The sequence below is a fragment of the Melanotaenia boesemani genome, chromosome 16 (assembly GCF_017639745.1).
Source record: "Melanotaenia boesemani isolate fMelBoe1 chromosome 16, fMelBoe1.pri, whole genome shotgun sequence".
In the NCBI taxonomy this organism is placed as follows: Eukaryota; Metazoa; Chordata; class Actinopteri; order Atheriniformes; family Melanotaeniidae; genus Melanotaenia; species Melanotaenia boesemani.
Window position 1 is genome coordinate 4,625,274 of NC_055697.1, and position 26,631 is coordinate 4,651,904.

The following is a 26,631-nucleotide window of genomic DNA, read 5'->3' on the forward strand; positions in this document are numbered from 1 at the left end:
GTTAATTAATTATAATGCAAAATAAATCTCATCATTAACTGTAATAATGGCAACACCAGTCACTGAGAACCATTTTCCAGATGTGTTTGTTTCCTTGTGTCCATAAATCCTGTCAAGCTGAAGGTCAGTGGTTCAATCCTCAGCATGCCTATGTTTTGAAGTGTCCCTGAGCAACACACTGAACCCAACATTGGCCCTGACATCTTCATCAGTATGTGATGCAGAGAACAGTATTGCATCACATTTAAAATGAAATAATCACATTTTAAAAGGTAGAATTTTGTATAATAAGATATCAAGGAGTGGTAAAGGTGCACTATTGCTGAGTCAAGCACTTTCAATCCCATTCACAATCGCTGGCCCTTGCTCAGCCTTTTTCACCAAGAGCCCAACGTGGACCTTTCTCCCCCCGAAAATCACTTATCAAGTCCTGAAGTCCAGCTTTCGATTCTATCCAGCTATTCTATTATATAGTATCTCCAATGATGTAATGTCATTTGTAATAACATCACAATCATTATTTCTGGTGGCCTCCCACTATTTTGTTTTGGGGGGGGTGAGCGTTCTGAAATGTTTCCAAAACAAAGAAACTTAGTGATAATATTGCATTGTAACTAAAATGTTTGTGTGATTGTAAGTTTATCATTGAGTATTAGATAATTGTGTTAGAGGTACAATTGCATTGAGGGCCCTTCTGGGCTCCTGTCAATCATGGGTCTCTAGAATCTCTTCTTCACACCCCCCCCCCCCCCCCTTTTTGGTGCCCCAGTATAAAGTTGATGAATAGGTGAATGAGAAAGATATTGAGAAACAGTTTTCAAAGCTGGACAAAGTCTAAAAGAAGCTGCATAAAACCATTTACGTTTTCGTTTTATTTTATGCCTTATGATGGCTGCTTTTAAACTCATTAAAGAATTAATCTTGTGCAAGGTCAAAGTATAGAGGAAAATAAAAACATTCATATTTTCCAAGGAAGTCATAAGGACGAAAACTTTTTCACACTGGTTACGTCAGCAGCAGAAAAATCTGCAGCAGTACCACGTTTAGTATTTTACATGTTCTAAACAGCAGGATCAGTTCTGCTTCAGTCTGCACTTGCACACATGAAGTAAGTGTTGTTGAATCAGATGAGTGATGACAGTTTTATTGGTTAAAACAGTGTGTCCCTCACACACTCAGACTGATTCACAATTGTTTGCAAATAAACTTTAACTACCTATTGCACCTCTGTATTTGACACAGATGTGCAGTGACATAGAGTGTGTTCGTCTCATGTACAGAGCAACATGCTGGATAGCTCTCTGCCTCACTCGCTCAAACTGTTCATACTGGACAGATTTTAGGGAAAACTGCGTCAGGAAACCCAAAGACTGCATAAATATGTTGTTGCTCCATTGTTTTTTTTTTTGTTTTTTTTTTGTGGTTAATGAGCTGAAGCTGAAGGGGAATGATATCCCTTTGGGGTCCTGGGCCTTTGATGAGCTGGGTTTTCTTCTTCCTCTTTGCTTTCTTTCTTCTCAGTCAGTGGTTGTTTTTGGGCAACACCACCTCTAAATGTGCAGCTGTAACTGTGTGACATTGTCCAGGCAGTTTGGTCGGCTTGAGAAAAGTGCAGTGTGAAAGCAAACCAAAACCAAATGAGGTCCCTCAGAGTATCCTGGTGTTCATGTAAGATTTCATTTGGTGGAACTTGCCTTAATATTAAATGTAAAGACCAGCTCTGATTCATAATCAAAGTCCTTTTGACTCAGCAGTTGCTAAACAAAGCAGGGGAGGATTTTTCTGTCTTTTATTGACCAGATTTTGGGAAAAGCCTGCCGACTTATTGCACTGGCCATGCTTCTCTCCTTCCAATTCTTGTAAACATTTAATACAATTCATTTATCATTTTCTACACTGCTTATTTCAAATTCAATGTCTTTAGGTAAAATTTCAAGCCCTATGTTGCATCTCATTGTGTCTTTCAGGGTATAAATGCATGTGTTAATAAAAAAGCACTTAGTATCATGACAACAGAAGTGCTGTATGTGTGTGTGTGTGTGTGGGTGGGTGAATGTGACATGTAGTGAAAAAGCACTTTCCGGGTCAACATATGACTAGAAAAGTCACAATATAAGTACAGTCTATTTAAAGTAAATGGGCTCTTATGGCATGTGTAAGGTGACATTATTTGGGGTCATACTCCCCCCAAAAAATGTATATAGGTAATATGTGTTTTAATCGTCTTATTGATCAGTTGTTGTTTTCATTTTTGCCCTAAAGTTTCCCTTTAGAATGCTCTTAGGAGTCTAAGGCATGAGGATCCAAATGCAGGCTTAGGTGAACATCAGCAGGCTTGTCCCTAGAGGTTGGCCTGGAGGCTGCGACAGGACCTGGGCGCCAGCAAGGGGAGCTGCAAAGCTGGGCAGGACCTGGGCGCCGGAGATGTGATGCATGGAGCTGGCAGTGACGGTGCAAGGCGAGGTTGTCTGGAGTCTCTCCTCCTTCTGGCCACCACCGCAGTCCATGCAGACCTCTGAGATGTGGGACTGTCAGGAGGTGTCCAGATCGCCAGTTCGAACCCCCAGAATAGCGCTCTCTCAGGAGCATCTTCTGTCAAAAAGGCACACCACTCCAGCCAGCTTACCAGTTCTGCAAAGGTGATGTGGAGATGGTCCATTGGGTCTGTATGTGACATGAGGCATGTCACATGGGCATGAGGACCCATATGTAGGCTTAAACAAATGTGGACAAGAGGTGAAAAGGAGAGAAAGGTTGGAGGAGGAGGGAGAGCAGCATCTAGAGGGATATGCAAGTAATGAGCCTATAGTCAAAGCATAAGCATGAAATGTCATGAAATTAGTTTCATGCACCATACAAAAGTAATGCACGTACAGAGACAATTCAACACACTCTTTGTACAAGTCCGTTGTCTTTGCAAGACAACACTAAGTTCACATGTCCCTTGCCAGGGGCATCTCTTCCATATATTGCAGTCACAACCTTGTCTCAATTACTTTCATTCGGTAAATATATAAATAAAAGGAGAGCCGACATAATCAGAAATCAGTATGTGAGTCTCCGTCTTCCCTGAAGATTCAGATCTTCTTTGTCATTTCTGGGACTGGGAAGCCACTGGGCCTGTGGAGGTCACAGAGCTCAAGATTCATCAGCAGGGCTAATTTGATTGTGGCAGAACAATGGTTAGCAAAGCAAAGGGTGGTGCTGTCCTGCTGACGAGGTGCATATTAATGGGCAGGGGAGGCTGGGCCAGATTTACCATGCACAAGAAGGGCATGCTGACAGTAACATAGGTTCAGTAACGTACTGCAGCTTGATCCCTGGGCGGCTGTAGCTCAGGAGGAAGAGCTGTAGTCTGTCAAACTGAAGGTCAGTGGTTCATGAATGTGGCGTGAAGTTCAAAAGCACTTTGAATGGTCAACATTTCTGTACAAAGCAAGTCCATTTACCATTTAATTACAAACACATCAACACGCTAAGTGATATTAGATTGATTTAGGTTTAAATGTGCCATTATTATAAATTGAGTCCAGATTTCTGCGATAGGTTAAAATCAGTTTTAATTTGCATTTGTTAGCCTTCCAGGTTACACAGACAAAAAGCACAATTACTGACTTTTACTGACTTTGCACTACATGAAATTGCAGTCAGTCTTGTCTTTTTATTTTTAGTTCTTTTAGTTAGTTTTTTTTTTTTTTTTTTTTAGGAAATGAGCAAAAAGCTGAGGTTATAAGGAGGCAAGCATTGTCTGGGTGTAGATGGAATAAGACATGATGTGCAAGCAAGAAGAAGAGCTGTGCCTACAAATCCAGCAGTAAACTACACTGCCATTTAAAAAAGAAAAAAGAAAAAGCACACTAATATTTTGTTGCCTTTAGCTTTGATTGATTGTGTGTAAATGCTCTTACTTCCACTGTTAAACATTGCAACAAGTTATTTAACCCTAACAGATGCAGCGAGTAGCTTCTCATTTTTTAAACTATGCATGAAGACACATCCTATGTTTGTGGAAAAGATGTCAGTCTGTTTGTTTTCCAACTTTCCCACCAAATAAAACCTTTTCTAGTTTTTCAACGTAGTCCATCAGGATCTCAGTCTCACATTCCAAAAGTATCCGCTTCTTCCCTCTCTTTCCCTCCTGAGCCATCATGGAAATGATATGATGAATAGTTATTATAGGTGTTCACCTGACCTTTAATAGCCACCATGTGGGCGGGGCAAGGTGGTCCCTCATGGGCGCCCGCTTTAGAGTTGATTCTGATTTATAAACGGACACAGGCATGGGATGTACGCCCGCATGCTTTTATAAATCTGAATGTTTTTGTGTGCCGCATTCCTTTTTTCCCTGTGGATGCCATGTGTAGTTTGCTTTGCTAAGCACAGTTTTATGAATGAGGCTCCAGGTCTGGAGACCACTGCTCTAGAGAGCTATGACAGGATTTAAAGGGGAGGGATTGAAACTAAGGTGACCTTAAATGTGGAAGACTTGCTTTGCTTTTATATGTAATAAACCCCCAAAAATGTACTCGGAGTACTCTGACTGAATATGATGCGATTTCAGGTTATAAGCTAAATTACTGTAAGAGTGAACTTTTCATAATTAGTAGGTCTGCACAGAGCCTGTAATCTTTTCACTTCCCACTCAAAATAATGATAAATTCTTTGAGATATTTGGATGTGGTGGTCACAAGAAGTACGGGTGGTCTACTCTTGATTTTGAAAGGTAGTCCCATCTCCACATCACTTTGACAGGTAGAACCAATGCTATTAAAATGCATGTCCTCCTGAAATTTACGTTTTTATTTCAAACTATTCTTATAGTAATACAGAAGTGTTTTTTCATGACCCTTGACAAAATTATGTGTAATTTCTTATGAAATAAAATAAAACCTAGAATTAGGAAAGCTTACAAATAGTGGTCAAAATCAGGTGGTGGTATGGGACTACCTCACTTTCAGTTGTCATGTTATATTCATGTTCTCTCATTTTGGGCTCAGTTTGATAGGCAGGACAAGAATGAATTTTTGGTTATAAATGGAACTAAATTACTGTGGTATGACATCTTTGACTGCCCTCTTGTTTTCTTTAATGCCTTTATCATTGCATTATGTTAATAATAACCCCATTGTAACCCATTCTCTGAAAATATGGTCTGCTGTGAGAAAACAGTATGGTTGGCATAATGGTTTTCTGCTCGCTCCCTTCTACCCAAGCCAGCTCTACTCCCCGTCTGTTCACTCGGTCAGCGGCTCAGTCTCAGAGCCGGCCTGTTGTGTGACACTAAGGCCTGGTACACACACATAACAATGCTATCCCATAACCAATCTAGAATGTAGTCATCCAAGCCAGAACTCTGTAATGATCAAACGTGATCTTAAAAAAAATCGAAGAAGAAGAAACATAGAAACAACCAGAAAAACAAAGAAGAACCATGGCAATAACTGAAAAACACAACACCCAGCATGGAAGAGGATATCCAGGACAAGGGACTGATGATGATCTTGGGAATATTGTTAACAGAAAAATCCAGAACTGAAAAAAAATAGACTGGAGACAGCATGATCATATCCTTCCTTTTTCCCCAGTCAGCTCGCTCTCTGATTGGCCACACAGTCACAACTCAGAAGTCATCGGCTTTCCTCATGCACGTGAAGACTTTCGGATGTAAATACTGAACATGTTCAATACTTCCGATTGTCGGCCACGACCCATTTAGGAGCAGATTCTCAGGACGAATTTGCTCGTAACACACCTCAGACCAAATGATAATTTTATATGAAAATCTTATAAGACTCAAGATAATCTGGCGTTTGCCGTCCTTGGTCGGGAAGGGACAAAAACAGCCCAATAATCTTTATGTGTTTACCAAGCCTAAGAGGGGAGCTATTTCCTTCATTTATGATCTGTTGTCCAATCAACAAAGCCTTTCACTAGAATTTATAAAGTCTGCATGACAGGGCGATTTGGGGTTGACCTTAAAAGTGGACCAATGGAAGAGAACCCAAGAGGGGGTGCACACAGCCTCAATCTGTCATGGCCTTATCCAATTTAGGTTTTGCATTCTTTTCACTTCAAAGTTATAGTCTGAAAAATGTTCCCAGATTTGGACCCATCGTGCAACGGATGTGGGCTGGAGCTTGATTTTCAACACACTATCAGAAGTTTTCAAAATAGTTGTTCATCCAGATCTCATGATAGCTATTTTGGCATAGTGGGAGAGAAAAATAAAAATCTTTCTGGAACCAACCTGAAGTTTATAGAATTTGCCACTGTTAGTGTGAAAACTGATTCTCCTCTACTGGAAACATCCTCAACCCCGAGCTGATATCAGTGGCTGGGGGGGAGATTATGCAGGTCCCGAAACTCGAAAAGTTGCTCCTCAGGTAACTTTGACAAAATTTAGAAGCCTTTCATGGATTATATTAAAACTAGGCTTTAATTCCCCTCTCTTCTTAAAGGCACCTCAAACGTAATGGTCCTCTAAAGCTATATAGGCTGTGCCCATTTGCATCTTAGCTCATTTCAATCTTTCTCTTTTTCATTCTGTCCAGCTGCAACACACAACTGTTTTTGTTGTATGCTCAGTTTTTGTGCAATGTAAACTTATTTCTCTTGTATTGCCTCTTCATGTTGAGTTGTTTTTGTTGTTTTGTTTTTTGTGTGTTTGTTGTTGTTGTTGTTTTCTTGTTTTGATTTTTTCCTTCTTGACAAAAAAACAATGAAAAAATCAGAATCAAAGAACTGTCCAACATTGGAAGGACAGTGGGGAACCTTTATCTTATTGGAAATAATAAAGTTGGAAAAACTTTGAGTGATTGGTGTTCAGTTTAAAGTTTGAGATCATACTGTAAAAAAAATAACTAAAAATATAAAAATAATAACAACAGTAGAACTCAGGACTATGTGACAGTAAGAACATTTGCACATGTACAATGCAAAGGGAAAGTTTGCTAGGGAGGATAATGACTAGACTCTGGAGCAATGGAAGGTCATGTGGTGTGATGAGTCCAGATTCAGCCTTTTTTAGAGTGATGGCAGCATCATGGTTAGAAGAGAGGAGGATGAAGTCATGAAGCCATCATACCTAGTGCCTACAGCACAGGTCTGTTGAGGCAGTCTATGATCTGGGGTTGTAGCAGTTGGTCAGTTCTAGGTTCAGCAACATGTGTCCAAACAATGAGGTCAGCTGATACCTGAATATACTGAATGACCAGATTATTCCATCTTCCCTGATGGCATGGCGGTATTCAAAAATGACAATGCCAGGATTCATCCAGCTCAAATTGTGAAATTGTCACACATGGATTGTCCACCACAGGGTCCAGATCCCATTAAGAATCTTTGCAATGTGCTGGGAAATACTTTGGACAGAGGTCCGACTTAACCATTACATTGGAGAAAAAACGTAACTCTGGGCATATCACATTGTAGAAGCTTACAATCGGGGGGGGGGGCAGATTATTGTGTGATGAATGTGTAGGAGCACAGCTAAGCTCTAAACCAGGGGTGTCAAACTCCGGTCCTCAAGGGCCGGTATCCTGCAGGTTTTCATTGTTTCCCTGATCTAACACACCTGAATAAAATCAACTGGATCCAACCTCTTCTTGTAAATTTCTTCACAATAACCCATTAATTTCAGTCAGGTATGTTAGATCAGGGAAACAATGAAAACCTGCAGGATACCAGCCCTTAAGGACCGGAGTTTGACGCATGTGCTTTAAACAGTTCCCATGCTTTTGAAACAGAATCCAGTAGTAGAACAGAGTAACTACAAATTACTTTACTGGTTTCACAACGGGCAGTTTAAACATCCACATGATCTTTATCTCCTCTAAATAATAAACAACCAGTAATTATTCAGTTTAAAACAGACAAGTAATGTAACTGGATTCACCATATAAAAAAGACACCTGTGACATACAGGTTCAGATTCAGAACTTACTATTGTTCAGCTGATGTGATTAGGAACAGCTCCTGAACAGAATTACTGTTAGATTCATTTCATTATTTGGATGTGTGTTGCTGAGCAATACAAAATGCATACAATGGGCATATCCCAACTATTACTCCACTGGATCATGTCAGCCATATGTCAATGTAAATATTACTACATTAGTTGCTCAGGCATATGAACATTCACAATGTTTCTGACACTGGGATAATATTCTGTGAGGTGTTATCTATACATTGAGACCAGCATCAGGCATACCTGATAATTGTAAAGTTAATGTTGATTTAATTTGGGTTGGTCTGTTCAGGCAAATCACACTTAAAAAACCTCAGGATTTAACAGGTTAATACAAATGAATGCAGAAAAGGCAACACAAAATTAGGCTGGTATAGAAAACAATGTTTTGACCCCCCTATAAATAAAAGTTTGGTCTTAGAGTGCACTCTTGAGTGTTTTATGCAAGCTTGCAATTAGTACCGCTGGCATGCGTTAGAGCTCATATCCATTGGAAAAAAACATTGTTTTAATCCTACCAATCTAGAGCAAATCCTCGTCCTCACGATAAAGAAACAACCAGGTGCACACAGAATCCCTCTTTCCTGATCCACTGGCAGCAAGACCGTCTCTCATCTTAGTTCAGCTCTCCTGACTCAGTAGTAAACAGCTAACACTGAAGTTAGCTGTTTACTCAGTTCTGTCTTGGAAAATGCAGCTCAGCTCACTCTTGCAGGTCATTCTTAAAGGTACAGTGTATAGCTTATTTGGCTTTTTTTTTTTTTTTTGGCAAAAATCAAGTTTCACTTTCATAAATACATATTTTACCAAAGTCTAATCACAATCACTTCCAAATGAAAGCGTTCTCATAGCTTAGAATGAGTTGTTTATAAAGTGGCGGGGCAGGGTAGGTGTCAGGGGATTTCTCCTGAACTGCACTGTCATCGCTACAGTCTTGAACGGGTTCAGCTCCAGATGTTACTGATTACACCAGCGACCGACTGTTCCATCTTCTGTCTGTATGCAGACTCGTCGTCCTGGATCAGACCGACCATGGTAGTACCATCCGCATACTACAGGAGTTTCACAGAAGAGACCCCCAAGGTGCAGTCATTGGTGTCAAAAAATTGATTAATTAGATTTTTAAATTATTATATTCTGTTTTAATTTACATTTTACACAGTGTCCTTACTTTTTGAAATTGAGGTTGTAGTTTTAGTTTATAAAACTAGCCAAATAGTTTCTAAACCAAAGAAAAAATAATATTTACTCAAACTTGGAGCGAAGGTGAAAGAAAGTGAGTTTAAGGGGGAATTGGGACAAAAAAAAAAATCCCAACAAAACAGAACTTTAAAACAAGTCTTCAAGTTTCTGTTACTGTCTGGCACCCTCTTTAATTTGTTTTATGGCTAAATAATTCCAAATGATATCTGAGGGTTTGCTGCCGATGTCTGATACTTCCGACCATATTGTGTCGGCACACCAAGGCCAATAGCTGCCTTATGCACATTTAGATCAGGGCAGGGGTCTTTGATAAAACAGAAGTATTTGATTGCCTGGTTGTTTAAACAGTTGCAGTTACTGAAAGAATTCCTTCAGAAACAGGCTGCTGCATCTAAAATGTGTTACTGTTGAGCAGCTGCCAGACTGAACAACCAGAATACGTTAAACTCGAAACATAAATCACAAAAAAACGTAAGCTGCAATCTATCCAATATCGATTTTGCAATATCATTTATTATTTCCTAAGAAGAAAATATTTTTTAAAACCAGTAGTTTCTGTTTTATGTAGTAATGTACTTGACTGATATAGAGGTATGATCATATTCTGTTTTTAAAACATTTAACGAAGCATCAGGATTTTTTTTAATCCTTCTCAGGCATTATATGGACAACTTCAGCTTTCACATCCCAACTCTCACTCATTTTCAAACCTTCCGCTTTGATCCCTCTCCATTTTTATCCATTCCTCTCTCCATTCCCTCCATCCATCCTTCTCTCTAGTGGTGCTGAACACACAGGTAGTGAAGCAGCAGGTGGTGTGGTGCTGGATAATTACCTACTGTTTGGAACTCCCCGGGAGCCTGAGCCTTCTGGGGAGGGGGCACATCGACAAGGCTGGCTGTTTTTATAATGCACTCTGCTAACAGTATACACTGCAACACTTAGCCAGTGGAAATGTGGGCCTGAATAAATAGGCCCTTGTTGCCACCTGAAAAGGAATCTTAAGAAGATCCACTTTTCATTTGTTTGTTTTTTTTTTGTTTTTTTTTCTCCTCATTTTTTATGGTTCTGACTCTCAACCATAACCAACAGTACCTATGCCCTAAACTCACCCCACCACCCATCACCCCTTTGCTAATTCTACCTTCCATTATCTTTAAATTCTTTCTGAAACAGTTTTACACAAGACCGGACTGTGTAGATATTGAGGTGATAATTGACATTGTTTGTCTGGGGCTGAGGCTTTTTATGTACAATAAAAAAAACGAATCCATAACCGTCAAGAAAAGGCAGACGAGGTGTTAAATACACATATAAATTCACACACAGACACCTGCCAGGAAAACCTGCCAGCCTGAGCATGGTTAAACAAATCCCAGGAAAAAAGACATTTTGTGTAACAGAGACCTGAAACAAAACTCCCCTGTAAACAACAAGTGAAAGCACACTGCCCCTGACCCAGCTGAAGTGGAGTGGAGTTGGCAGCTGTCGAGCCAACAGCAGCATCCGGTTGCCCAGTTGTCCAGGCTCCATTAGCCTAGAAGAGCCATCAGTGGGGATTAGGCAGGAGGCCCTTTCAAACCTTATCCAGTGCAACATCCAAGTCCCCCCCCCCCCCCCTTCCCTTCTTATTGCCATCCTTTGCCAGCTCTCTGAGCATGAGCCAGGCTCTCCTGACTGGGCTACAAGCTCGGCCAGAGCCCTCATGTCTCTGGAGCCTTTGCCACTCTCCGCTTTAGCCTCAGCTGCTGGAGATGTTGTCCCTAATTAACAAGGGATTAAGCCATCATCTCGACTTGTAATACAGCCTGGATGGGAATTCCAATATGGATGCTAGGGGAATGTGTGGAATGGGCAGAGGGTGAGGGGAGGGATGGTTGGACTAAGTAGAAAGGGAGGAAGATAGCAAAACTAGTGGTGTTTAGCAGCTCAGTAAATTACTCTTGACCCATAGGACTGAGGGGAGTCTATCGGCACGGCAAGCCGTCTGCCAATTACAACAGCTTAGGCCTGCCAAAAGTTTTATTGGGTGGAGGGTGGGGGCAAGTTGGGTGGTGATTGCTGTGCATATATGTGTCTATGTGCATGTGTTTGTCAGTGGAGGTGGGGGATGGGGTGTGACTCATTTTTAATGGCCTTTCACCATATTACGTTCTGTCAGGAATGGAAGTGTTTGCATTTGGAGGGATATTGACATGATTATCATGACAAATTAATGGAGGTTGAAGAATGAAAACATAACATATTTTTCTTCCATCAGTGCCCCCACAAGATACAGGATTCGTTACACTGTAGGGGAGAAATATTTATCCAGCTTTGTCTCCTCTCTCCACTAAGACTCTGCTTCTCCGGTCACAATTCTTACAATTTATTTTACAAAGTTATTTTTAATCGTGATTGTGTCTTGGTGTTTAGAAGATACCAGTAGGATTATTGGGGTTGGAGCAGCCTTGGCTCAGCTGGTTGAGTCGTCCATCTTTTCATGACCACAGTGTAGCATCTTCTGATGGCTACTTTCAGCAGGATAATGCACCATCTCACAAAGCTCAAATCATTTCTGACTGCTTTCTAATGAGTTCACTGCACTCCAATGGCCTCCACAGTCACCAGATCTCAATCCACTAGAGCCTTTATTCTCAAACTGTGGTACGCGTACCACCAGTGGTACACGAGAGCCCTCTTGTGGTACGTAGAGGAAAGTCATATTTTTTTTTTATAAAATTATTTTTAAAATATATAATATCATCAAAATAGTACAAAGCTTAGAAATAAAATACATACAACACATTATTAAATTCATATTTAAAATAAGCATTGTCTTCCTTTTGCTTTTGTTATAAGCCCACTATGTTTTCCGGTTCATGCACTTAGCCCGACTGTGATTGGTTATGAGTTGTTGAACTGTGTGCAAAACGATAAACAAATGTCAAATGTAGAGAGGGAAGATGAGTGGTTCAAGAACACTGCAATTGTGGTTTCAAACTGGAACTATTACAAAGAGGACTGCAGTTCAGGAGGAGAATATTTCAAGCAGCCGCCTTGAAAATGAAGAAGAGGACGACAGTGAACCGAGCACAAGTGCTAATGGCTAATTGAGAGGTGCCAATGAAATGTCCATAGCACCCATTAGCACCAAGAGGCGCAAAACAGTCAGGAAATATGACTCCAGTTACCTCAAATTTGGATTTAGTTGGCGCGGGACTGACGAAGAACCGAGGCCCCAATGTGTGATTTGTGGTGAAGTCCTCAGCAATGAATCCATGAAACTAGCACATCTCAGACGGCACCTTTTAACCAAACACACAGCGCTGAAAGACAAACCGCTGGACTTTTTTCTAAGGAAGCGGGACGAGCTGAAGCAGTCCAAGTCCACATTGCAGTCCTGTGTTACATCCATGGCCAAAGCACAGGTGGCTTCATACCATGCCAGCCTCCGTATAGCGAAAGCCGGAAAGCCACATGCAATTGGCGAGCAACTCTGCCATTAGCCAAAGAAATTACACACATCATGTGTGGAGAGAAAGCAGCTAAACAGTTAAACTTGGTGCCACTTTCAAACGACACAGTGTCACGGAGAATACGGATCATGGCAGATAATGTTAAAAAGACACTGACTGAGCTCATCAAAAGAAGTCAGTATTATTCCCTCCAACTGGATGAGACGACGATGTTGCAGATTTGGCTAATTTGCTTGTGTACGTCAGATATGAGTGTGATGTGGCAGCTCAAGAGGATTTACTGTTCTGTCAGCCACTGGAGACTAGAACTACAGCCGAGCATATATTTCAGCTACTGAACACCTTCATGCAAGAGAACAGACTTGATTGGAAAAAGTGTGTCGGAGTCTGCACCGACGGTGCCAGGGCGATGACAGGCCGCCACAGCGGAGTAGCAGCCAGGATTCAGGAGGTGGCACCTGAAATGCGATGGACACACTGCAGCATCCATCGGGAGGCACTTGCAGTGAAGAAAATGCCTGATGAGCTGAAGTCAGTGCTTGACTCAGCTGTAAAAATAGTTAACTTTATTAAGTCCCGACCGATGCATTCTCGACTGTTTCACGTGCTCTGTGATGAAATGGGCAGCGAGCATGTCTAGCTACTGCTTCATACAGAAGTCAGATGGTTATCAAGAGGGAAGGTGCTTTCAAGGCTTTTCGAGTTGTACAGAGAGGTACAGGTGTTCTTACAGGACAAAAACTGCCCCATATCACATGTTTTTGAGGATACTATATGGCTCAGTCAACTGGCATACTTGTCAGATATTTTCTCCCGTTTGAATGAACTGAATTTGGGATTACAGGGACTCTCTGTCAACATTTTTGACGTGCAGGACAAAGTCAGCACAATGTTGAAAAAGATGGAACTGTTCGAAATTAAAGTCATGGCAGATGATGTTTCAGCATTCCCTGCCTTGGAGAGTTTTCTCTGCAACTTGATGACAAGGTCAGGGACAACATCTCTGGCAACCTCGCCTGCCTCAGACAGCAGTTCAGGGAATATTTCCCAATGACGCCCGAAGTGAACAAGTGGATGAGAAACCCATTCAGCATTGAAACTTCTGAAATCCCCAAGGATTTTACTGTTTGCGAGCAGGAGAGTGTAATAGAACTGTCTTGTGATGAAACGTTGAAGACTGGTTTCAAAAAACAGTCGCTGTTGGACTTTTGGATACAGCAACGCAGGGAATACTCTGCGCTTTCGGATAAGGCCGTGCGCTTTCTCCTTCCTTTTGCGACAACATATCTGTGCGAGAAAGGCTTCTCTTCACTTGCCGTCATTAAGACAAAATACAGAAGCAGGATGGATGCTGAGCCAGACCTGAGACTGAAGCTGACCACGATCGAGCCAGACATAGGAGGGCTGTATTGAGCCTAATGTTTATACAGGTGTGTGTTTATTATCCGACGGTGACAGTGATGACAAAAAAAGGTGTTCGTGTGTTGTTCATACAAATATAATGCACTGACTTTTCTAATGTGAATATTCATTCTCGTTATAGATTTGTGATTTTATGTTGTAAGATTTCAGATGTTTCATAACTTTATTGCTAAAAAAATCTTTGGAATTTGAATTATTTCTAATCTTGATTAGAAGAGTATTTTTTCAAGAAACAGAACACTTCTGGTTCGGTCAGCCTACTGTGTGTGTGAATGAATGGAATACAACTGCTATTTTATATTGTATATAAGAAGTGAAGGTATGCCGCTAGGATGACATGTTAGGATGCTTGTTATAATGCAACAGTTTTGTACAGTGTGGCTTTGGCTGGCAACAATTATCAATAAATATCCTCAAATTAGGAGTTAACATGCCTCCTTTATGAACTGTTCATTCATTCATCCATTAAGGGTCGCGGGTGAGCTGGAGCCTATTCTAGCAATAACAGGTGAGAGGCAGGTACACCGTGGACAGGCCTTCTTGCTGTGAGGCTGCGGTGCTAACCATCACACCACTGTGCAGCCCAGTTCCTTTATGAACTGTCCATAGCTAATAGCTATGTATGTCTTAGTTTAATATGTTTGCTACTGTATGTTCAGGTTTTTCATGATGGATGTACTTGGTGAGCTCGATATTTTCTCAGGTGGTACATACTGTAAAAAGTTTGAGAACCACTGCACTAGAGCATCTTCGGAATATGGTGGAACAGGAGATTCTCATCTAACAGTAACTGTGTAATGTTATCATGTCAATATAGAGAAAATCTCCAAAGAACCTTTTCCTTCCATCTTGTTGAATCGCAGGCACAAAGAATTAAGACAGCTCTGAAGAGAAAAGGGGTTCCACCTGGTACTAGCAGGTGACTGGTGAGTTTAGATTTAGATGTAATAATAACAGTATTCACAAATATGCATGATCTGTCATCTGGACAGATCATCTGAAGAATAGGTAGGACTATATAAGCTAGAGCTTCTTCCACTCCCTTTAAGCAAATTATTCAACATGACTGTTGTATAGTAATATTAGATTATTCAACATGTTCAAATAAATCACAAAAAGAAACATCAATCATTTGACTTTAAGTATTGCCGTTTTTTGGATTTTATATCAACTTTTAAATTTGAACTACTTTGTAATAATTTCAAAGAGCCGGACGGCATTTGCTCATCTTAGCTGGTAAAACTATATCCATCACAAATGTCCACGTTTTTTGCCTCCAGAGTTTTTGTGTAATGTAGTTCAAGTTTAACTTTATTAAACCATTTACCTGCACCGGTCTGCCTCCTGCCTCTTAATTTAGTATGATCAGATGTGAGAGGTGATGACTGCTGCTGCTGTTAATACATCATGGGTTCCACAAAGTAGAAACCCATACTTTTGTTCTCTGTGTGTCTGTGTGGTGTAGGGTGATTATTTTGGAAGGTGGTTGGGGGAGAGGGTATGGGTTGTATATTCCTTTATCAAAACTCATTGTAGATGCACAGAATAAGCTGAAATCGAGTCTTTATTGCAAGGGAGTTCTCTCCAAGCCTGGCTGACCTGCAGACTGGATATGGATCAGTGAGGGTTTACAGGGAGAGCATAGGTACATCACCACCAAACAACACAATTACACTACAGATGACTGCAGATTGGGAGGCAGCTAAAAAGTCTGATTGAAGGATAAAAATAGAATAAAGGGTTTGGTTCAGGAAGTATACACCCTTTCTACCTTTAAGATGGGGTTTAAAACTTTCCTTTTTCATTAAGTTTATGGTTAATGCTGACTTGGGTGACCCTTAGTTGTTTAATGATGCTGCTATAGGCCTGGCCTACACAGAGCAACAACCCGGTCTATAAAAGGGCCTGCAGTGGGCCCTGGAATATTTTTTATTTTTATTTATTTATTTTTTTTATTCCATTTTTAAATTAATTTATAATTAAGATAGAGACATTGCACTTAACTTACACTTCAGTGTTGTCACTGACCAAGTTATGAAAATAGGACTGACCATTTAATCTTCTCAAACATGCCAGGGTTTGGTTCAGATGACATGGATTTTGGATGAGAGGCATTTGTTTTGCCGTTTCAATTTGCCAGCAATGTAACACATGTGTGGCTGAAAGTAATTAAATAGCTTGAAAATAAGCCAAGCTAATCCCCACACACTTTGGAAAAGAATTTTCTGTCCTTTCTGCAAGAGACAATGCCAATAATTACAAGGAGCAGACTTCTGAAACTCACTGTGGACCTCATGACTGGCAAGTGACTTTCCAACTTTTTTGGACACCATTTTAATGCTGCTTATGGGGAAACGAAAATCCCTGTACACTACTCATGACAACTTAGAAAGCAAGAAAAAAATCAAATAATGTTTGATGATAAATTAAACTTGAAAGTAATCATAGCACTGTTGAGAGCAGCAAGATTTTATAGCAGAATCCTCATTCCTCTGAAGCTAATGTCTTTGTGTCAACGTTTAAGAGTAAACTTATACCATGGTCTGGGTGAATACTCGATTCTGATTGGCTGGAGGCTGTCCATTAAAAAGTCATAATAGACACCTAGGAAAGAAGTTCCGGTCAAATAGACTTATTGTAAATGATTCCGCTGACTAAATGGTAGTTGGTAACCGTGGCAGCAGAAACTCAGACGCTGGGCTGCAGACATGCCAGATCATGTCTGGGATGGCACATTGCTTTGAAAAGCAGGTGCAGACTTATTGGGCTCCGTCAGTCCAGGAGAGACGAGAATGGAGCAACATTCTGTCGTCCAGCAACGTCCCAACCAGCAGTGGTCAGAGTCCACAAACATTAAATCTCCGTCCTTCAAATGCCACTATGGACATGCCAGCATCTTTATAAAATGTCACAATTAACGGAAAAGTTGCATTTAATTTTAAATAGGTCGTCGCCTGTCTTTCTGTCTTGATTACCTTACTTACATACTAGATACAGAGTGAATGGTGGATAACATCATAAAAATGATTTCGGATAGACTTGCTTGATACACATTTAATGATCAGAGTGAATGGTAGATAATAATTCTTGCAATACAAACAATTTAGGAAACGATCTGTGGACTTTGACTGTATGAAACAAAATTTTCCATCATCCTCTGGACACACACAAGCTGTAAGAGCTGACCCCGCCCTCTGAAATGTTTGTGTCACGTAACATAACATTCGCATCAGACGGTTCATGCCTCCGCGTCGTCCATTTATGATAATGGACACCTCGTTGGGCATTATCCCTTACACACTGACATGCTGGTTCCCCAGTCTTTAAGTGTACAAAACAGTAAGAGCTAACAGCATCAACACCATTCACTTACAGCATTTGATAGTATAATGGTAGAATCACTAGAATGACGTAGTTCATGAGTAGTTGTGAAGCAATGATGGCAATTACTTGTTAGTCTCTAAATTATCTTATTATATTATTAACTGGCAGTTAAAGGGGAAAAACTAAATTGTTTCACTGCATTGTCTGCTGGTGCTGCATGTAGACCACAACAAAGTGTGTATAGTGCCACACCTCCCTCTACCTTTCCCCCCAATCGCTTTGTTTTCAAAGGAAAGTGCAACCACACTGAGCAAAATAATATCACTGTTTTGTGAAACATGTTGAAGTAACTTATAACATTTATGTTGTTAATTACTGTCTAGAAGAAGAAACGCCAGCTCCATGTCAAACTGTAGCCCCTATAGCGCTCACAGTGCTCTCCTCTTTAGGAATACAAGCCCAATGTTAATCCAGGTTATGTCACTTTCCTTATCTGACAACTTCTTCGCCTGTCTTTCTTTTTAGAGGTAATGTTGGATCCTGGTTGTCTTCTGGTGAACAATTCGTTCCACTCTCCTCAATTTTGCTTTAAAAATACTCACTGCCATGGCTTGCTGGCTGAAGCCCTTTATAGGGGAGAGGGCCGAGGGCTCCGAGAGAAGGGAGGAGATGGCGATTCAGATGAATGTACATGAATGTGCAGCCAGACCGGCTGGTAAACACAGGGCTGAAGATCAACACAGAAAGATGGTGATGTCATACTATACTCCAGATAAGATTACATCTCTAGTTCTTCACATAGCAATTTTTTAATTCCTTCAATCTAGAAATGATGAATTTCCGCTTATTGCCCCTTTAAGCAAACTATCCTGCCGGTTTTATCTATCAATTTGCTCAAAATTTGTAATGTAATATAGAGGAGACCCCAGGAAGAATAGTTATTGATGTTTCAGTAGCTAATGGGGATCTTGATAAATGAAATGAAAAAAAATGAAATGAAATCAGTAGTTCCATTATAGTTTACTCAGTCACTTCTTCCCTTGCAATGGATTCAGGAGTTTTTTAATCACTGTCTTGTCCAGACCAAAGCTCATTTAAAAATGGTCTAAAACTGTTCTGTGGTCAGATGGATCAAAAAATGTAACTCTTTCTGGAAACCATGGATGCTGTGTCCTGCAGACCAAAGAGAAGTGGGAGCATCCATATTCTTATCAGTCTACAGTTCAAAAGCCTGCATCTCTTCAAGTGTCACCGTCCTGTGCATGCTTAGGATAGGGAATTGAAACAAAATCAAGATTTGATGAAATCCATTGGTTTCCGTAGCTAGGCTATTATTTTTTTATGAATTGGCTTGTATTAATATTGATGGGATGACAATGAATTGGCTCGAATTGATTTGTCAGTAAAGTGCCCTGAGCTGATGTTGTGAAATGGTGCCGTACAAATAATCTGAATTGAATTGAATTGAAATTAATTAAATTTAATTGATGGTATGGAGTTGCATTAGTGCCTATGGCGTGGGCAGCTTCCACATCTGTGAAGCTCCATCAATGCTGAAAAGTACATGAAGGTTTTAGAGCAACATCTGCTCCCATCCAGACAACGTCTCTTTCAGGGAAGGCCTTGCAGATTTCAGCAAGACGATGCTGAACCACGTCCTGCATCCATCACAACAGCATGTGATAGGAGAAGAGTCTAGCTGCTGAACTGGCCTGCCTGCAGTCCAGATCTTTCACCAATACACAACAGCCTGAGCACCAAGAAAGAAAAAATCCTGCATCAAAGGTCCAGGATTGTTGGGCAGCTAGAATCCTGCACCAGAACAGAATGACATTCCTCTCCTAAAATCTAGCATAGTTTTACCAAATTCACATGTTTATAGTGAGTCCTTTCAAGACTGCCACAAAAACCTTTACAATTTTTTTTTTTAAATTGTACATATGTATATGCAGCACCTTGATAGCTCTGTACAGAGCCATTGTGGTTTTATGATGGTTAAATTTAAAGTTTTTTTAAGCTTTTCAAAAACTGACAACTACAAAGACCAAGCAGTTTTTGCAAGAATTTATTTCAATCTCAGAAACCATTTGGGGTAACATGATTTTTCATCTTTCAGTTGTGCTGTGACACGTTCTGCTATGGCCTTATCATGTGCCCCTCTGACTTCCATGTCTTTTGTCACTCAGTCTTCGCCTATTTTCTCTCTGCTGCATCTTTACCCACTTTGTTTTTCTTCTCTTCACAGCAGCTGACTTGAATACTGATAGAGCTCACTCTGGATCTGATTAAGTCCCTGCTCTGCAGAATCAGACAGTAGACATAAATATCTGGGGGCATCTGAGTAAGAGAGACGAGTTGGTTAAAGAGGACTGAGTGTAGATCAGGTTTCTACCCCTGATGAAAATCACTGCGACTTGACCATTCACAGAGTGACTCAGCCATAAAGAGAGCAGCCATTATATCATTAGAACAAATTTAATCTTGCACTACTTGTGTCTCCATTGTTATTCAGTCATTTAGTGAGGATGTGCATGTAGATGATTCACAGCTGTCCATTGTCATCATTTCTATTGCACATCAGACACCAGTACTGGAGCCTTTGAATTACAACGGTGAGTTCTTTTTATGGAGCTGATGGTTTTAATTTCCTTTATATATAAAAAAAAGTTAGATTCCAAAAGCTGTCAGCGGGTCACTAAAAGCGACTGTATTATCAGCCTAAATGGTAAAAAAATACCAAAACTGTAAAAAAAAAAGCAAAACCATGAAACATACAGGGGTTACAGACTCTTACTTTGAGTCTTGTGAAAGTGGTAGAGGATGGTGTAGCACATTACACACTTTTTTTTGGTCTACAGACAGTGGACAACAGCAAACCTTGCGGTGAATTGATTTCACGACTCTGGAGCAGCATTGAGTTCAATTGGTTGAGCAGGCCCCCAGTGTGCAGGGGCTTCAGATCCCTGGTGCAGACGGTCCAGGTTCAAATCCTGACCTTTGTTGCAAGTCATTGCCTGCTCTCTCTGATCCCCCAAAAAATTTTGGTACCCCTTTAGACCAGCTAATTTGCCATCCATCTTGCATCCTGTCTCTGCTCTGAGCTCTCCCCAAACTGTAAAAGTCAGTCCAACTGACTTTTATAAGATTTTTGACTTATTTGTTGCTCTGTCATTTTCTCTCTTTCTTTTCTCCTCTTCTTCCAAATGATATCCTACTGTCTTTCTTCTTCTTCTCCGAATCATTAATGCTGTGCATTCAAAACACCCACTATGTTTAGATCCAGTTGCTGAAGTGGAATGCAGTGCCGTAAAGCAAAACCAGGGTGTGCTCTGCGTCTCTTCTGCTAAATACTGGATTAGACACCAGCTTCCCTGCAACCCTTAATGGATGAAGCGGTATAGTTAATGGTCGGAAATTAGGGGTAGGACTCAATAAAAAACAACTGTAACAAGGTAACAAATTGGAATTATTTAATCTCGATTGCATTTTAATTGCATAACAATATTTGCCCCAAAAAGCAACTTTTTTTTTTAATTTTAATGTATTTTATTGGAAGACTGAATCAAATAATATACACAGACATTAATAATGTAAACTCAAGCACTAGTAATGTCTGGAAAAATGCATTTAATTACATTTCAATTCCAAACAGTAGAAAAAACAAATAGAAAATATCCATGGCCAAAAATGAACAGACCAGGTTATTTTTCTTTTAAGTACTTTAACTAGAATATTCTCCAGTCTACAACATGTTACAGTACTTTTAACATTTTAAATGTTTTTGTCCACACCCTTCATTAAGAGGCATTAATGTCTAATGGTAAGCCAGGGCGGGATAAAACTCATTGGTTTTTGGCTTTGGGGTGGCGGGTGGTGTCGCAGCAGCAGGTCAAGTGTGGCTGACGTTAACGGCCGATTCATGTCTTCCATCCAGACATCTAGCGGTGGAAAGTGGTAACAGGTGCTCATTTACTGGAGACATGGCCTGGTGTTACAATTTTGCTATGTTTTCATTTCATTTTATTTTTTAAATAGGGACAAATTATATCCTCTGTGGTGTTTCTCAGACACATTTTAATTATTCTTTTTTATTATTTTATTTTATTATTCATTTATTTTATTTTATTTTTATTTTATGTTTTACACATTTTTTTTAAAACTTTGCTGGAAAATTAATAGTGACTAAGGATACACGACCCAAATTTATTTACTTTGGGATCTGGTTTAAAAAGTTTAGGCTCGCAAATGCAGTTCCATGTAATGGAAACATCCCGATGATTAAACAAACTTTAATGCATTCACTTCTTGTTCACATCTCGTCTCTTTGTGGACATTGTCTTAATTTGTAATTACAATGGCTCTGAATGGTCAAAGCCAGTGTTCTTTTGGGGACTCACTTGGGGGTGTCCAGACCCCAGAATGGTGAACTTAAAGGATATTTTTGTCTCCTTAGCAAGACATCTTTTAACAAATTGACATTATATAAACAGTACTTATTGATTGGACTGATTTGGGTTCTAATGAATTTGATGTGGTTGGAATATAATTGAAAATATTAACTAAATTCTTATTAGATTGGACTGTATCTATTAAGTGCTTTGAGGTTACTTTTGTTGGGTATGATCCCTACGTTAAGCTTGAAATCAGGGACTATAAATGCATATAATACAGATGTAATATCAACTACTAATGTAAATAAGAGGGCTTCTTTAAAAAAGATAAATAAGGGCTAAAAACATCACATAAGTGCAAGAAGCCCATCAAGTCATTTGTATTCTACTGCAACATGTTTTCCTAAAAACAAGTGGAGAGTTCAGGCAGCAGGGGAGATAATTTTCACTGTTTTATGTTGCTGAGTAATTTCAAGATCTCATCTCTCTGGCACTGTGACTTGCAATATCTACTTATCTTCAAGCAATGCTCAAATGTCTCCACTAGAGGCTTCCTGTTGAGTGAAACACAGATTCCCTTGTCCTGCAGTCACACACACACTGGCATGCTCACACACATTCCCTCATGCTGTTCCACACAAACAGTCCTGCAGAGCAGGGACCAGGGTGGATTGCTATTTGGCGTTGCAGGGCATTAGCTGCTGATGTCTTAACACTTGTAAATGAACCTTCCACCCCTCCTAATCTGTCACTTTAATGCACTATAGATTTTATTTCAGCCTCTGTAGTATCACATTCTCAATAATAATCATCAAGCCGATGCTGTTGTCCCCTCCTGTAGAAATTAAATCTTGCTGCCGAGTGCACAACTAATAAAAGATGTTGCCGGAGGAAATAAAAAAATAAATATGATGAATCATAAGCAGCAGGGATTTGTATTCAGATGCAAAAGACAATTACACAAAGAGCTTGAATTTATCAGCCTCTCTTCTTCTCAAAGGCTCAATAAGAGGCCACTGCTGCTGGGTGCATATTGCACACACACATTCATGGACATCTGCACACACAGTCTACAAACAAACACACTCAAGCATTGTAAAACCAGAATCAAGCACAAGTACATGCACTTATCAGACAGGTTTCTTTATTTAGATCTAATGTTCTTGTTTGTAACTAGTATTACTTAAAATGTTATTAATTTTATTTGGATCTTGAGCCAATGAAAAGAAACATTAATGTATTCATGGTTTAAATCTAGACTTAATTCTTTACACTCTGTTTGAATATTCAATTAAATTTCTTTGTAATGATGAAAAGCTTTGCAACAAGTGCCTCATTTAATCCAAAGATATACTCAACGTTAAAAGTAAGAAAAAAGTTTGTCTTTTTGTACAAAGTGCCACCACATTAAAACCTCCCAGGTGCATTTGTATTTGCTGTTTTGTACATATGAAGGGACAAAAAAACACTGAAAACTGTATGGAGCATCTTCATTAAGTCCAAATAATCTGTAATTTATGGTTATTTATATTTGTATAAGAACATTCTTTACATCTATATCTAAGTCCAGCCCACCTGTGATCCTGTGCAAGTTAAAACAGGTTTAGACTAAATGAATGGTTAACTCTATGTAACATGGGAAGTAAGACTAAACATACCTTCATCAGTTACCTTCTAAGGTCTGCCTCAATACTTGGTGACATAGATTCAACAAGATGTTGGAAACCTTCCTCAGAGGTTTTGCTCCATATTGACATGACAGCATCACACAGTTGCTGCAGGTTTGTCGGCTGCATCCATGATGAGAATCTCCCGTTCCACCACATCCCAAAAGCTGCTCTACTGGACTGAGATCTGGTGGCTGTGGAGGCCGTTGGAGTCCAGTGAACTCATCGTCATGTTCTAGAAAGCAGCTGGAGATGATCTGAGCTTTGTGACATGGTGCATTATCCTGCTGGAAGTAGCATCAAAAGATGCTACACTGTGGTCATAGATGTTTTTCATCTTCTATTGTCCAGTTTTGGTAAGTCTTTGTGAATTGCAGCCTCAGTTTCCTGTTTTTAACTGACAGGAACGACATATGATATGAATAGATGTTGATCTAAATTAAGTAGTTGCTACATTGTCATTGATAAAAGTTTTAATATTAGTGTTTTTATGTTTTTATATCTATTTGTTCTTTTCTATGTTACACTGTACAATTTAAGAAGTTAACTTTACAAAAAATATGCAAAATTGTTGCCTAAAAAATTAAGTTTTTGTTAACTTTAGTGACCAAATACAATTAACTAGAATGATTAGATTTTGTATAGCTTTTATCAACTGAGCTTGTGAATGAAACATTATGTGAAAATGGAATATATAATGAGAAAAAGAAAAAAAAAAACAAAAAAAGAAAAAAAAACTTGTTTTTATTTTCAACACACATGGTAAATTCGCTGGTAACCTGTCTAGGGTCAAAATGGAGAACAGGAAATGTTTTGTTGTCTGAAAACTGGTTTCCTCACATTAGAAGCTTTGGAGGTGACGATCATCAAGGGAGACATGAGAAGATGTTTTTTAATATTTAGGTTTGTATTTTTGGAAAATAGACATGCCAATATAGTTTTGTTTGCCTTTTACTGATTTAGTAGCATTCATAAATACATACATAAACTAGAAACTAGAGATGTGCAAGACTAATAACTAATCGACTCATCGATTATTCAAAACAGAGCGCAAAGTTGACGAAATTTTTTGAAAGTCAATGTTTTGTTTGGAGGAGTTATGTCTCAGTTGTGCTGGGACATGGTGGTGTTTACAGCGCTGTTAAAAGAACAGTGCAGCCCCATTTAAGAGCTGGAGAGGATTGGGATGCACAACGCAGGGAGGGGTGAAGCAGGGGAACGTTGGAGCGGAGAAAGTGAGAAACTGCTTGCTTAGTGGTGAATGTTTTGCTACCAGCTTTAGCAACAAACACCACACAGCTGTTTTAGTTCCAGCGGAGTCCTGTGTCTGCTTCACCACTGCTGGGTAAAGTCAAGGGAGCTAGCCTGGTGCTAGCTGCAGCTTCTGCTTCACCCAGGAGTAATCACCTTTCCTCTGCCTCACAATCTTGCTGTGTGTTTCACCGAAAGTGGAGGCAACAGACCAGAGCAGCGCGGTTAGTGAACCATCAGAAATTTTGCTTGAGGAGCAAAACGACCAAACTGAAAACAAGAAAAATAACTGGCTTTGTTGTAGCTGAACATGCTTGTGGGTGTGGTGTTTAGCTCATGTAGCATAGCAGGTGGTCCATAAAAAGAGCCCTGTCTCCCTGACACCACTTTCTTATCTACCTGCTGAACAACAAAATACACTAGAGCCCCACACAATGTTAATTATATAACAATGTAAAAAAAAAAAAAAACACTTATTTGTACACTCTTAGAAAAAAGTGCTGCCTACAACCATATAAGGTTCTTTGGCATATGTTCATATGAGAGACCTTATTGGTGCCTGTTAGAACCCTTTGTAAGGGTTTTAACTGAAACAGAACCCTCTGATAAGGGTAAGGCGCAAAGGGTAACACCCAGAACCATAAGTAGAAGAACCTCCTATGACAGGTTCTACACTGAACCCTGCAATGATGTGGCGGTTCCACCAATAACCCTTACTGGGGGTTATAGCCGGAACCCTTCTATATCCCAAGGGTGTCATCCAGATCCCACACAGAGTTCCTCTGAGAACCCTTTTATATCCCAAGGGTAATCCAGAGTGGTGTTTTGTTGCTGGACTTCTGTGATTGTCATGGGCGGTCCATAACGAACACCTTGTTCAGGCATAAGAGTGCTCTCATGTGCACTTGGCACCAGGACACTCTACGCCGCAGTTCGATGATCGACTTTGTAGTCGTATTGTCGGACTTGCGGCCACATGTTCTGGACACTCGGGTGAAGAGAGGCTGTCAACTGATCACCACCTGGTGGTGACTTGGCTCAGATGGTGGGGGAGGATGCTGGTCAGGCCTGGCAGGCTCAAGCACGTTGTGAGGGTCTGCTAGGAACGTCCCTGTCAGAAAGTTCCCTGTCAGAAAGAGTTTCAACTCCCATCTCCGGCAGAGCTTCAACCATGTCCGGGGTGAGGGGGGGACATTAAGTCCGAGTGGGCTGTGTTCCGTGCCTCTTTTGTCGAGGCGGCCAGCCGCAGCTGTGGCTGTAAGGTCATTGCTGCCTGTCATGGCGGTAACCCCCGAACTCGTTGGTGGACACCAGCGGGAAGGGATGCTGTCAAGCTGAAGAAGGAGTCCTGTCAGGCTTTTTTGGCCTGTGGGACTCCAGAGGCAGATGATGGGTATTGGCGGGCTAAACGGAATGCAACTTTGGCGGTCGCTAAGGCAAAAACTCCGGCATGGGAGGAGTTTTGAGAAGCCATGGAGAATAACTTCTGAATGGCTTTGAGAAGATTCTGGTCCACCATCTGGTTGCTCAAGAAGGGGAAAGCAGTGCTCTATCAACACTGTGTACAGTGGGGATGGGGGGCTGCTGCCCTCTACTTGGAACGTTGTGGGTCGGTAGAGGGAATACTTCGAAGACCTCCTCGATCCCACCAACATGTCATTCGAGGAAGCAGAGTCGGGGGACCCTAGTGTTTGCTCTCCCATCTCTGGGGCCGAGGTTGCTGAGGTGGTTAAAATGCTCCTCAGTGGCAGGGCCCCAGTGGTAGATGAGGTCCGCACATAGTTCCTTAGGGCTCTGGATGCTGTAGAGCTGTCTTGGCTAACATGCCTCTGCAGCATTGCGTGGACATCGGGGACAGTTCCCTTGGACTGGCAGACTGGGGTGGTGGTCCCCCTCTTCAAAAAAGGGGACTGAAGGGTGTGCTCCAACTACAGGGGGATCACACTTGT

The 26,631-nt window shown here is 40.5% G+C and overlaps 1 long non-coding RNA gene across 1 annotated transcript; it reads left to right on the forward strand.

Annotated features, from left to right (window-relative positions):
* The first annotated feature begins 9,300 nt into the window (after positions 1-9,300).
* LOC121655765 lies at positions 9,301-26,421 on the forward strand. Its single transcript, XR_006013295.1, has 3 exons — positions 9,301-9,312; positions 10,463-10,467; positions 26,348-26,421. It is a non-coding gene; the product is annotated as an uncharacterized LOC121655765 (long non-coding RNA).
* The last annotated feature ends 210 nt before the right edge of the window (positions 26,422-26,631 follow it).